Here is a 14,154-nt window from a genome sequence, read left to right as displayed (position 1 = left end):
TAACATGATATCAGCAATATATGTCAGCAGAATTTGGCACACATACTACGCATGCTACTTGACTGCTGTGATACAACACATCTCATATATATAGCATCTGTCTGTCTATTGGTGGATACACATGTAAATGGCCAGGTATCAGTGCTCAGCCAGCAACTGTGCAACAGTACCTGGCACACTCCATACGACATACTACCAAACCCCAGCAGTCAGAACACTGATTCAGGTCCAGAGCACCTCCTCACTCTGGGGGTTTGTATCTAGGTACTGTATGGGGTACATCATCAACTACTGTGAGCTGACCACAAACTAATTGCCCTGAATATACATATCCCACATCCACCACCAGCACAAACGACTATAGTGAATAACATTGCAAATGCAAACTTTACACTTTGTAACAGTGACATGGTATCCTTTCAGCCCACTGAGCCAGTGGAAGACACAACCCACAATGCTGACCCCTTCACAAATGATTTCTACGGACATCTCCGAGAATGCATGGATCATGCAATCCCATATAAGACCAAGACACTCTCCACAAAGGGACAGCATCCTGTCTGGTGGACCCCAACCATAGACAGATTGTATTACAAAAGATAGAAGCTACTGCAAGACAGAGCATAATTCCATAAAGGGAAGGCATGTCTGATCAGCACTAGTAAGGAGCTATTTTCTCTCATACAAACATCCATGGGCAACTTTGAGAGGGAAATCAACAGGGACACTACAGATAACCACAAGGCCTTCTTCAGTTATGTTAGCAACCTGGTCAGAAACCCTCCACTATGCTCATAGTTAGTACACAACAACAAATAATTCACTGAACCCACAGATATTGGCAACATTGTGGCAGACAGGTTCAGTGCAGGCTTCCCCCCTCCCTCTCCCCCAAAATAAGACATAGTTAATCCCAGCTGACTGTAACCTCCCTGTCATCACAGATGTCCAGGTGAGAGCCACCCTCAGGAAAGCAGAATACACAACATGAATGGGACCTGATGGTATCCCCGGTTGCATGCTACATGAACTCCAAGAGGAGCTAAACACACATATAGAAGTGCTATGTCACACTAGCCTGACAACAGGATACGTACCTGTACACTGGCGCACAGCAGCAGTGGTTCCACTCCACGAAGGAGGCACCTCTACATACCAATACAATACAACACAATATAATACATTACAATACAATACTATACAATATGCTATTGCCCCTGGGACTACAGCAGCATACTGTTCTGCTACCCTGACCATTGTGACACATGTGATGTGATGGTACCTGCTGCTGTCAAACAGTTACACAGGGTGACTCATATGGCATATTACCTATCTGACTAACATTCAGCAGGGGTATATGTGACATGTACTCATGGGGAGTCTTGCTTCTTAACACTGTGTGGTTTATTGCAGGGTATGTCTTATCTGTGGGTAGGAACCTGTACCTCCACCATGTGCTCTCTATTGCAGTGGCACGGATGACACACAGCAGTCATTTGGGTTGTGGATGGTGTGAGGTGTTACTATGGTTGTTGGACATCTGTCATGGGTGTGACTTAAGTATGTAAATCCAGGAGTGGTAACCTCTATGTGGGTAGTATGTGTGTACTCTGTGGTGTTGTCAGTCACTGTGCATTGGTAATGTGTTTGAGTGCATTGTCACAGTGTTGTACATGTCACTGTGTCCTTCTCCATATCTGTAGCTGTCATGTGAGGTACATACCATGGCAGCCATTATGTGGTGTGGAGGGGTACACTGACCTACATGTTCGTAGCTGACACACCATGTCTGCTGACACATACTATCTGCAGGTATTCCAGGAATAGTGTGCCACTGTGAATATCATTGGGGAGACTATTGTACACATTTATGACCCTGTTCACCCCTGACACATGCAGTGGTGGGCAGCCAATCACATATCTGGTGGTTACTGGTGTAGGTGATTTGAAATGGGGTATGGTACTCCAGTTTTGACACTGGTGTTCACTCCATGCCTTTGTCACCAGGCACCTATTGCAATACATCTGTACACATGTGCCTCACTCAGAATATATATACATCTCTCTCTCTCTCTCTCTATATATATATATATATATATATATATATATATATATATATATGTATATAGATATATCTATATGTATATATATATATATATATATATATATATATATATATATATATATATATATATATATGTCTGTATACATATACACATATATATATATATATATTGATGTACATATATTGCTATAGATATGGAGAGAGGGGGGTGTGACAGAGAGGGGGTGAGAGTGACAGAGGGGCTGGGACAGGGGGAGTGTGAGATCGTCCTATACAGTCATACCTGTAGATAGTCAGATCTGACTGTCTATGTATATGTATCTACATATATCTATATCTGTATGTGTGTATTACATATATATGTTTGTACATATTCTATCTATCTACATCTTTCTATGTATTCCTACATCTCTCTCTATGTATGTATACATACATGCATATCATATATATATATATATATATATATATATATATATATATATATATATATATACATGCATACATATATTGACATACATACGTATCCATATGATAGATAGGTATATCAACATGTTTGTTTACCATACTGTATACACACACTAACATACTGCTAAACATACATAACTGTGAAACCTACTTTGTACATTGCACTACAACCTACATTCAACCTACATTGATATGTGCACATAGATGCTCTCACATACAAATGTATGTACAGCCTTCACTGATAGTTGCTGTATGTCCCCTGCCCTTTGCACATCTTCATATACATATGGATACAGACCAATGACACAAATGGAGGGTTCACAGTATGTAGACTTTTATAGTATTACATTACATTACCTGTGTTTGTCACAGCTGCTTGTGTTGCCGTCTGGTTTTGTGTCCTGCTGCTCCACTTGCCAGTTGTCAGCTTTCAGGTGGCTGTTGCTGACCAGTTTTGTTTGTGTATGTTTAATTTTGGTTTTCTCTTTCTCTCTCTCTCTCTCTATCTCTCTGTCTCTCACTACCTCCACAGGATGCAATGAAAGTATTGCATGTGTGGACTGGGAGTACAGCATGCTTTTGTAGGTATCTGCATATGTCCATGTGATGGCCTCTGCACCAATTGTTAGCCAGCATTTGCTAATTGCATGCAGCCAGTTGTGTACTGATTGCAGTTCTCACTGTGATTTCAGAACAGTGCTATAAAAAGGTATGTGAGATAGGCGTAGCCCTTTCAGATTTTAAGGGCAGGGACCATGCTGGTATGCTGTGGACACTGTTCTGTGAGTGTAAAGGTTAGTATCTCTCTCATATTTCCGGCTGTGTTGTAGATTAACATTTCTCCATTCATTTCTCCAGTTTCCTGTACTAAGTGTGTATGTACACTGACACCTAAGACTACTACTACTGTTAATGTGGGTGTGTGTGCTTTCCTGTGGGACATGTGGTGTAACTGGTGTATAGCAGTGTCTCTTGCACTTTGTTGCTATGGCTTCAATATTTGCCCTTTACAGTCACTACTTGTATGCTTGCTAGGTGTCTTGACTGTAGTGTGCTGCTGTGGCTTTCCTATTTTCCATGTACATTCACACCTTGGAATGCTTGCTATATCTGCTAGGGTGTTACAGCATGCAGTGTGGTCTGGACATGGTGTGGGCCTTGACATCTATTAGGGTATTTGAGTATGCTGCTGAGCAGGCCCCAGAGACTCTCAGGTGCATCTGTTATCTGCCTCATGGAATGGTACATATCAGTGGGGTACACCCATTAAATTGTCTGGTATTCTGCAGTTGTGACTGTGGGATAGCATGAGCATATGTATTAGTACACTATTTCTGCCGTGCAAGTGGTGCATACTTTCAGGACTTCATAGTTACCATTGCATGTGTTGTAACACCTTTCTGCCTCCTGTTTGTACATTTCACATGGAGTCTGTGGGGCATCCCTGTAACTCAGTCACTGTTGCTATGTCTAGGCTCTTAACTATTCAAATATGGCAGTGTCAGACCTCTCAAGTGTACAGATATTTGCAGGTTGTCCACATTTCTGCCTCATATTTTGGTCAATATCTCATGTACAGCTCTTTCTGGCAAATCACTCTGGGCTCAAGTCAGAATATAGTGACAAACATTTAAGTTTCAGACTTCATACCCTTCCAAACATCCAACAAAATGCAGAACCTGTTACTCTCTGAACTGTCTAAGTTTGTTGTAACATTATTTGGAATGTGTCCCTGGTTTTGGCCCTTTGCTCCACATATTTTATTACTTGGTCCGGATGTGTTCCTGTAACAGGTTGTGGGGTATGGGCAGTGATTATTCTGCTGTGAGTATGTGTGTGGCTTGCAAGGTGCTACAGTGACATTATTACCTACTAGCTACCAACTAGCATGGCTGTTTCTGTTCACACACTACTATTATAGAAATCCACTAGATTTGACAGTAAATATACATGACATGCTTTGTGTACTACACATCCTATATTCCCTTTACATTCATTCCTACTATTACATGATATATTTATTGTAGCACAGTGTTCTTATATAACAGTCATGGCTTAGTGGTAAGTCATGCAGACTACTGTTTCCAAGGTCCTGGGTTCAGGACTGACAGTGGGATTTTATTTTGCTTTTGAGCAGACTACAGGACCTGTCATTCAGAGTGACTAAGACACTTTTAAGCAGTTGTAACCGGGTTAGCACTGGTTTGCGCGGAGCTCACCCATGCGCACTGGCGTTCAGCTCCGCGCACACCCGCTTACAACCGCTTAAAAGTGCTTACTCGTGCGCACACCAGCGCCATTTTCTTTGAAAGAAATGAAAATGGGGAGACAGGAAAGTGGTGAAAAAAGGGTCACAAAGAGGGTAAGACAGTAGGGAAACAAGCTTGGGTTTTGCAGGAGGGATGTAGGTAAGGCCCATAGCTGCCCATTTCTTCATCAGCAACAGCTGTGCATATGTTTGTAATTTGGTGTGACATTTGAAACCTTCCACCCCTGAGAGAGGTGTAAGGACAACAATAATACTTGTTTTACAGCCAATCGTAATTGACAGTTTCCATGTCCAGCAGACATGTGTGCGAAATGGGCAGCTATGTATGTGGCGTAATTATTTTGTGGGTACAGAGTGCCCTTTTTTTTTTTTTTTTTCAGGTGAGAGTGGTATGTCAGGTAAAAGAAGTTGGTATAGCTGGGGAGGTAGGTTGGGTAGGTCAACAGACAAGACAAACAAGATGCATACAGGGACGGTGTATGACACGTGTGGGGGGGGTTACACAATTGACGAGGACGGATGTTTCGATATCCAGAGCCCATGAGCCCACAGATGGCAACAGTGGAACTGATATCCTCACCCATGGGCAGTTGCCACTATGCCTTCACTGCCCAGGACGGGGCTGTGCTGGGGGCTGTGTAGTCCGGGCAGCAGGCATGCCCGTTTGTTGTGCCACCTGTGCCTCAAGCTGGCGTAAGGGCCCAAGAACAGCTTCCTGGATCTCCCTACGCACCACAGACCAGACGCTATGGAGGGTGAGTGGTGGTTCTCCTCCGGCCACACTTGCAGAGGGGGATGAGCCCCATCCCCTGCAGCGCTTCCACCCGCAGGTGGCACAGGGCCACCGGAGGAGGGTCCGGCCTGGGCACTACTGCCAGGTGCACTCGCCAGCTGAGGTGGTAGAGGTGGGTCCGCTGGAACCCGCCTTCCCTGTCATCCTATGTTTTGCATTATGTCATGACAGTTTGGGTTAGTAACATACAATACCATTCACAATTAGTAGTATTCCCATTAACCAAATACCCAGATATTCACACCATTGAACAGCGAGCATAACACATGCATAATTTGAACAGCAATACACAGTCCAACAACATGCAGGGTTGATTGATGGCAACAAGCCATCAGGTTTGGATGTATGAACAGGGCAGATGCATCACCGTACATGCAAATATGTATGACCCAACAGGACAAATGTCCAGGGGTGTTAATTGTGATTGCACATACCAATTTCACGTGGAATGGATTATATGTGGTTATAGGGTAGTGTGCAGAAAATATAATTAACACCTTCAAATACCAATACATATGCTGTTCATTTCTAATAGCTGCAGATATATACACACTACAGTTCTACCTACAGTTTCCTATGTGATAACTACTTCAAGTTGGTGATAGGAATGTTACTGCTACATCAATATACATTTTCATTTTTATTCATACATGTTCATATCTGGCTCTGTTCAGCTACATCATCCTGCTACATTTGCTTTATATAGCTATAGACAACTGTGGATGTTTGGTATTTCAGACAATCATACTATCTGCATATTGCAGACTGAGAGCAACATATCCAGATTTTGGGATACACATTCCAGCTGCAGGAACATTTTGAACACATTTCGCAGTTTGGTTCTGCTTGTCACATTCATTTCATTCTGTACTGACTGCAGTATACTTATTCAGGAGTTATTACTACTTTATTGGTGGATTCATAGCTCTTTCTCACACTCTCTCACTTGTTTTATTTTTGCAATTCAGGATGGTACTTACTTCTAGGCTTTATTGACATGTTTTAACTGTAGTTATTACAATCCTTTCCAACAGCATCACTTCTGTCATGTTTCAGTATTTCAACAGGGATATATTTCACACGTGTTTTGCTCATCTTCTGCAGCTGTACTTTTCAGCCTGCTGCAGGTTGTGTACTATTATATTACAGGTGGGACATCTTTATTTCAGACTTTATTTCAGACATTTACATTTTTCTGTTTGGATTACAGACTGCAACACACTTTTGTAATCAAGCAATACTTGCAAACACTCTTACACTGTTACTTGCACATTTTAATACTTAATGACTACACTGCACTCTTTTGCTAACTGCCATACTTTTATATTTATTTACAGTTACAGGGAGAGGATTACTGACCTGCCTGGTGGTGCAACCGCACCAGCCTATCGCCATAGGCTCTGTGGTTCGCAGAACGGACACCTGCAGCTGTAATATAAATAAAGTAATATTGGAATACACATCTCCATAATATCAGCTAGGTTAATTTCTTACATACATAATTAGATGTAACTTACTCAGTAGTGGGGCATTGGTCATTTGCTGGGCCTCCTGGATCCAAAGGTTCAGTTGGTCCTGCTTGCATCTCTTCAGGTCCGCATGGTGGTGACGGACCTGCTCACCAGTCCTTGGAATCCCTGCGGCACTGGTAAGATCATGAGCCAACCGGTCCCATGCCTCAGCCCTATATGCTCCCCACAGGATCTGGCTCTGCATGAGTTGGGCCTCATGATTGTGGGCAAGGAGCCAAACCATATATTTGGACTCCTCAACGCCCCACCTCTGTGCTCAAAAGCAACTACCCTCACCTACTCCTGACATTCTGGCTGCAAGTTAGTTCTACAATCGGTTATGCTGTGTATTCCCTCCTATGGGGCTTATATATGCCGTTTTTCCCACACTTATCTGTGATTGGCCATTTTGGAATTGTATCAGCTTCACAAAAACCTGCTTTGTCATGCTCCTCGTTCTATTCATTCCTATATATTTGCTATTACTGCATTTTTAAGTACAGCTGTCATGGCTTAGTGGTTCAGTACCTTGACTATGGTGCATGGTGTCCTGGGTTCGACCCTGTCTACTGCTTTTGATATTTTATGACTGTCTACACAGGCTATGAGGTGTGTCTGTGTAAAGGCAGTTTTGTTACAGCTTGCTCAACGTTGCCCGTCGGTTAGCTTGTTGGTGCAGTGCGCAGCTCCGCACAAACGGGTTACACTGGTTTATGCCTCATTTGGCTGTCAGCACGCATATTACGCTCAGCTCAGCTAGGAGCACACAGTTTCAGCGTGTTAAACCACTGCTCACCTACGGGCACTCATTTTGCACCTGTTGAACCACTGCTCACCTTCGGGCACTCATTTTACACCTGTTAAACCACTGCTCACCTACGGGCAGATGCACTCAACTTGTTAAACTGTAGCTCAGCTATAGGCACATCTGGCATTTTTTATTATTTTGTTATCTCACATTTCTTCAAAATAAATGGCCCATTTCATTACATTTTACATAAAATAGAATTTTATATGTGTACATATATGTCAGGGACTTGTTTCGTGCTTATTTCACTAAAAATAAAAATTGATGTTGTGGGGTCTCGAACCATGACTGCCTGCTCTTCAGCCGACGACTGTACCGCTACATTATTGCTTTTTGGCTTACTTGGCATAGTTAGTTCTTATATGCTTTTCCACTGACTGCTAACTGTGGCTAAGCTACGGGCATGCCCGCGCAAACGAGCGCACTCACGGGCAAACATCTTTACAATTTAAAAAAAATATAACATGTTCATTTATATATTTTATGTTCATAGTCTGTGAGGGCATGTGTTGTGTTGTGTTTATTCACATTTCCATGGACTCTGTCATGGGGGTTTACTTTCGGCACTTTTACTCTTCTGGGGGCGTGTCCGTTTGCAGGGCTCGGCCTACGTACATGCCCCCTACTGTCTTCCACGGACCGTGTAAGCCTTAGGTGTGATTCAGCATGCTCTCATGCATATGCATGACATGCTGACGTCACACCATTTAACTGCAGCCTCCGTGTAAGCCTTGTAACTCTTACACGGAGGCTTCGTGAATCCTGCCCTTTCTCAAGTACAAACTGTGGAGATTAAGCTGAGCAGTGAGTGATGTCCCTGGAATATTCCTTGGTGCTAGGTTGACTGTTGTATTTTGAAATTAGACAGTTGAGACTGTGAAGCTGTGCAGTTTGTCAAGTACTGAGCAGTCAGTGAACATCAAGAAAAAGAGAACTCATCAAGAACACTGTAAGCTTGCCTTGGCCTTGCTATTATATCTTAGAGTAGATCAGAGACAGTATTTCTTTAGTTAGATCAGGAAAGTTTAGTTATTAAACTAGAGCTTTTCTTGAATAATGGACTTCTGTCATGCAGTTTGATTTACATTTCTGGTGACTGAATTCTAATGTTTATTGAGACTTGTTGATTTTCAGTGTTGTAATCATTTTTACTTATCATTACATGTTTTTCATTATTTTATATTGTGGCTGGAAACTAGTGTTTTTCTTTAGAGATCAGAGAGTGCTTCTAGATGTTTGATGCTACCCTGGTCATACTGAGGCCTGTCTACTCTGGTTATAGGTATAATTTATTTTGATAATTCATTTTCATAACACCCATTTTTAAGGGCATGAAGACCCACTGATTGGTGGCAGTGTTTCTGTATTTATTTTGGAAAAGAGACACAGCTGCAAATCTGTGCCAGGCTTTCTCAGAAGTGTTTGGATGTGTGAGATTTTGAGTGTGAGTGTATCAGTGGTCTTAAACTGGGACACTTTCCTCTGGAGTGTAGTAAGAAAATACATTTGGTGGACAGAAGTATATAGTCGAGTCCCAGAAAAATACAGAATGTTCCTTTTGTGGTCGTAGGGGAAAATTGTGAAATATTACTTCTAAGTGACAGTCTCATATTGGAGTCAGAAGTGAGGATTGAAGCTCCTTAGTTACTGACCCAGGATAGTAACGGGCATTACATTAATTGTTGGCAGTCTGGTGGGATATAACCAGACATCACACCACTCAACATATGTTTAGGGCCATCATGAAGGCACAGGCATGTTCCTCTAGGTCCTCTAGAGAAATTCTTAGGGTTGTAGATGTGGCACAGGCTGACAAGGGTTACTGCCTCCACCAAGTGGCCAATTCAATGGATTGGATGAATGACACACTGGAATGGGCAGTTTCTGTGATGGGATGTCTGCTGAGAGGGGGATGGCATCCTCGTGGGCATAGGTCAGCAACATCATCTGCTGTTGGCTAACATGGCTGTACCTGACCACACTTTCACACTTCCATAGTGGCAGTACTTCCAGTGCTCCATCAGTGGTTGAGCTGTACACACCCAGATATGGCAGGCCATGGGGTCATGGTCCTCAGCATCTTCATGAGGGGAGCTCATCCAGCAGACATAATTCACTTTCAGGTAGCAGCAGTGCAGCTGATCATGGGTGTGGATGTGCCAGAGCAACTTCTGGCAGAGCCAGTTCTCATGGTCAGGGTACAACAATGATGGACTGCCACCTCTATCATGCACAGCTCACACCTTTCCAACATACCAAGATGTAGAGCTAGCACAGGGCTTGACTGTCTTCTTGCAGACACTCACACACCAATTTCACCTGGAAGACCCATACAGACACACACACACACACACACACACACACACACACACACACACACACACACACACACACACACACACACACACACACAACAGTTACATGGTTCAGCCATGAAGCTTAAAACACGTTTTGTCTCACTGGCCATTTGTTACTTTATCTGAATGTCTGCTGCTTGTCTTTCTTATTCACACACACTCACCAAACTTTTGTGTCAGCTGTGGTTTCCTGCTCTCCCACCCACACTCACACACAACACCCTGTGCAAGTAATGATAACTGCGCCATATCCCTGTTTTCTATCTTTTGGATTCATTGATACATAAGCATTGTGTCTGATGCTCAGGTTGCGTAGCTGATTTAGTGCTTAGTATGTCTGCATTTGTGATGCTGAATTTGTAATTTTTTTACCTTTGTCTTATATTGGTCTTAGAAAGTTAGACAGTTGATAACATCAATCTTTTTTTGCATCAGTGTTGTTAATGATCTTGTGAGGATTGTGAAGTCTGAAGCTGAAACGTGCCTCATTACTTTCTAACTTCTTACTTTAATGTTTTTCCAGTATAAACATATGGTGCTAAACTGAGGGCATTCGGTGACCATCAGTACTTTTAAGGGGTATTACTGCATGAATCTTTGAAGCCTGAGGCATACTGCTTAATAATGGACACATATAAGTCACATAAGTCTCTGTTGTCACATGTTGAGGTCATTTCTGTAAAAATCTCCCACATTTTACTTGCTTACATTACCAAGTAAAGACATGCAAGGATATGCCATTCATTCATTCGTATTATTACTCAATACACTCCATGCTCTACACTCCCCTTGTAAATCCAGCAGTTGCAACAATTTTAGTTCAGGGCTGACTGACCGATGATAGCAGTACACAGCCATTGCATGGGTAGATAAAGGTTTTGAGTGTTGCCAGTCATCAATGTTGCTATATGTATGTGCATAGAAGGAAGGTTTAACCCCTTAGGTGGTGAGTGAGTGTGCTATGCATTCCCTCTTAGCCAATGTGAGGACATATTGAACATACATACATCTGCCTACACCCACAGCAGCTCATGGTTTCCCCTCTGACTCCTCACCTGTGTGTGGCTGCAGTCACCTTGCCATTGGTAGTGGGATGTGTGCCCCTTCCCCTTGTTGATCCTTTTGAAGTGTTTTCTCAGGGTGATGTTGTGTTTCATGGCACATACAGTGAATATTGTAGTACATGTATGTGTCTTGTAAGCAGGGCTCCCCCAGATGTATCTATGCATCGGAATCATGACTTCACCAGCTCAAACACACACTCTATTATACTTCTGGTTTGAACATGTGCCTCATTATGGAATTCTGCAGTGGGTGTGCTTGCATTTCTGATGGGCATCATCAGCCACAGTCCAGTGCATTAACTGCATCCCCTAGTAAATGACCCCATAGGATATCCCCTTGGTGAGCATCTGATAAAGTTGGGAGGTGTGCTAGATGTGTGAGTCATGTTAACTGCCTGGGTTTCCAGGACAGATGTTCAAGATAATTCCATTGGTATTACACATAACTTGGCAGTTAATAGAGCAGAGGCCCTATCTATTAATGTAGAGCCTTCCCTGGTCCCCGAGTGGTGCCTTAATTTTACATGTGTGCAGTCTATGGCACCCAGTACTTCAGAGTAGTCCGCTACAGGGTAGGACTCCTGTATATTTCTGGCTCTGTCCTCAGGAGTACAGGTTAAATATATGTGGTCACTGGCATGTTGTAGCATAGCATTCAGGAACTGATGGAGGATCCTGGTTGCTGATGCCTGTGACACCCCCAGCATGTCCTCTGTTGGTCTATGAAAAGTACCTGTAGCCAAAATTCTAAGTTCTACACATACCTTTCTCTCCACTGGGATGGGTTCTCCTCAGTTTGCCTTGGCTCTGAGTTGAGGACAACAGAGATTGCAGAGTTCATATAGTGTGTCTCTCGCCACCCTTTAGCACTCTACAGTTTCCATATCATGTAGATTGTGGTACGTTAAATGGGGTCTGAAAACTCTTCTCCTCCTTGGCCTTGGTCTTTTAGCATCAGCAGCAGCAGCATAGACTTCAGCCTGTTGCACAAACAAATGAAATAAAGCAAGAGCAGTCCCTAACATTGTTTCTGTGTAGACTCCTTTCTGTGTCTATATTCTAATAGGTTTTGGAATTTACAGGGAAAACTAGCACTTAGTTTACACAGTTGCTGTATAGCTTGTTGAATAGCTCTTCCATCTTGGATTGGTTGATTTGCATACAATTCAGCTGCTTATACTGGAATTAGCATGCCATGATCTTTACCTTGTTTGCACAGCTCTACACACTGTGTAGAATCACTTGCTGAATCTGAAATAGGGCGCTATCATGTGTGTGCTGCACCACGCACATGGTGCAGACTGTGTAGGCTTTATTGAATATGGCCATTGATCTATTTAACTTCCTTATAGAGTGTTTATACTTCCTTCTGTTGCATTTCTTGTCTTTTCAGCTCTACTTATAATCTACCTTCCATTTTATTTAAAAAAAAATCTCTATTATTTTGCAGCTCCACTTAATTACTTCCTTCATTCTCCCTGATCTCACGTCATCAGTATGAGTGATGTCTAATGCTTATTATCCTCTTTAGCTCAGCTTTATCACATTTCTATGGGAAATGAGCAAAATAAACTGCCCGAATCATTCTGATCCCTCCCTTGTCTCTTTTTCTATAATTGGTATGCTCATTTGATTAGACTTGCTCTGCAGTTCCAAACTGCTTGATAGACTTTTTCCATTTCTTCTTTTCCACATGCCTCTTGCAAAATTTGCATTCCACTTTTGTAAACCATTAAGCCTAACAAAATAGCTTTAATTAAATAAAGTATTTTTTTCTAATGATAAATGAAGCTTGCCATTTAATAAAATGTATTTTATGTTCTTTAGTATTCCCTTCAGTTTCTCATTCCTTTGTAGTTCCCATAAACCACCTACCTACAATTTCTAAACATTCCTTACAAAAACTGATTTTTCATATCTTCTCACTGTTTCCACAAACTTTAGGTTTCTGTTTATTTATACTTAACCCAAATCTTTTTCACTAGCTTTACAAATTTTACCTGTTTTGAGGAAGTTTAAAGAGAGTCAAACCAGTTTGCTGTTCTTTTCCTGCCATTTGGATTTAAGTGCAGTGAAGATGAAAACACCAAAAACAATCCACAGTAGTCAAAATGATGAGGGAAAAGACAATGGGGATGGGGAACTTTAAATACTGATACTCTTCGTATTAAAGTTTTTTTCCATTGTCATTTTCCTCATTTCTTCAACTACTGTGGATTAGTTTTGATGTTATTTGTTTTTAGTCCGGTCATATAAGAAGCTTGCTTTTCAAGTGGATTGTGTATTGAAGATGATGCTGACAAAATCTGGGACTGGATATAACAGCTGAACACAGACATAGCCATAGAAAGACAGAGAATGATAAGAGACCATCTCTGTCACCTTTAACTGATAACATCAAGTCGTCATAACCCCATGTGGGCAATTCTAGATGATGTCAATAGAAGTGATATTTTCACTACACCCAAGATACTTAAGTATCATTTACACATGCAGTTTTATATTGTAATGGCTGTGTTGTAGAATCACCCTAAAACTGTAAGGACCACAATTGTGCATTCTCATTATGTTAAAGCTGAGTATCTGTGAAGTATCTTATTTGCTTTTACTCAGAGGTGCAGTAATCCTAGAGTTATTATTAATTGTGTATGTGGGTGGAAACTCCAAAAGTAGACCCCTACAAAAAATCAACAATTTTGAATTTCAAAATTATAAAAGCCAAACTCTTCCCCTTACAGTTTATTTAGGTTGCCTGTATTGTGTCCTTCACATTAATTTCCATTTTGTTACAGATATGTGAACAGATCCTAGCACATCAGAAA

Source organism: Protopterus annectens, chromosome 7.part1 (genome assembly GCF_019279795.1).
Source record: "Protopterus annectens isolate FY-2018-M chromosome 7.part1, PAN1.0, whole genome shotgun sequence".
Taxonomy (NCBI): domain Eukaryota; kingdom Metazoa; phylum Chordata; order Ceratodontiformes; family Protopteridae; genus Protopterus; species Protopterus annectens.
This window is presented reverse-complemented; position numbering follows the sequence as displayed.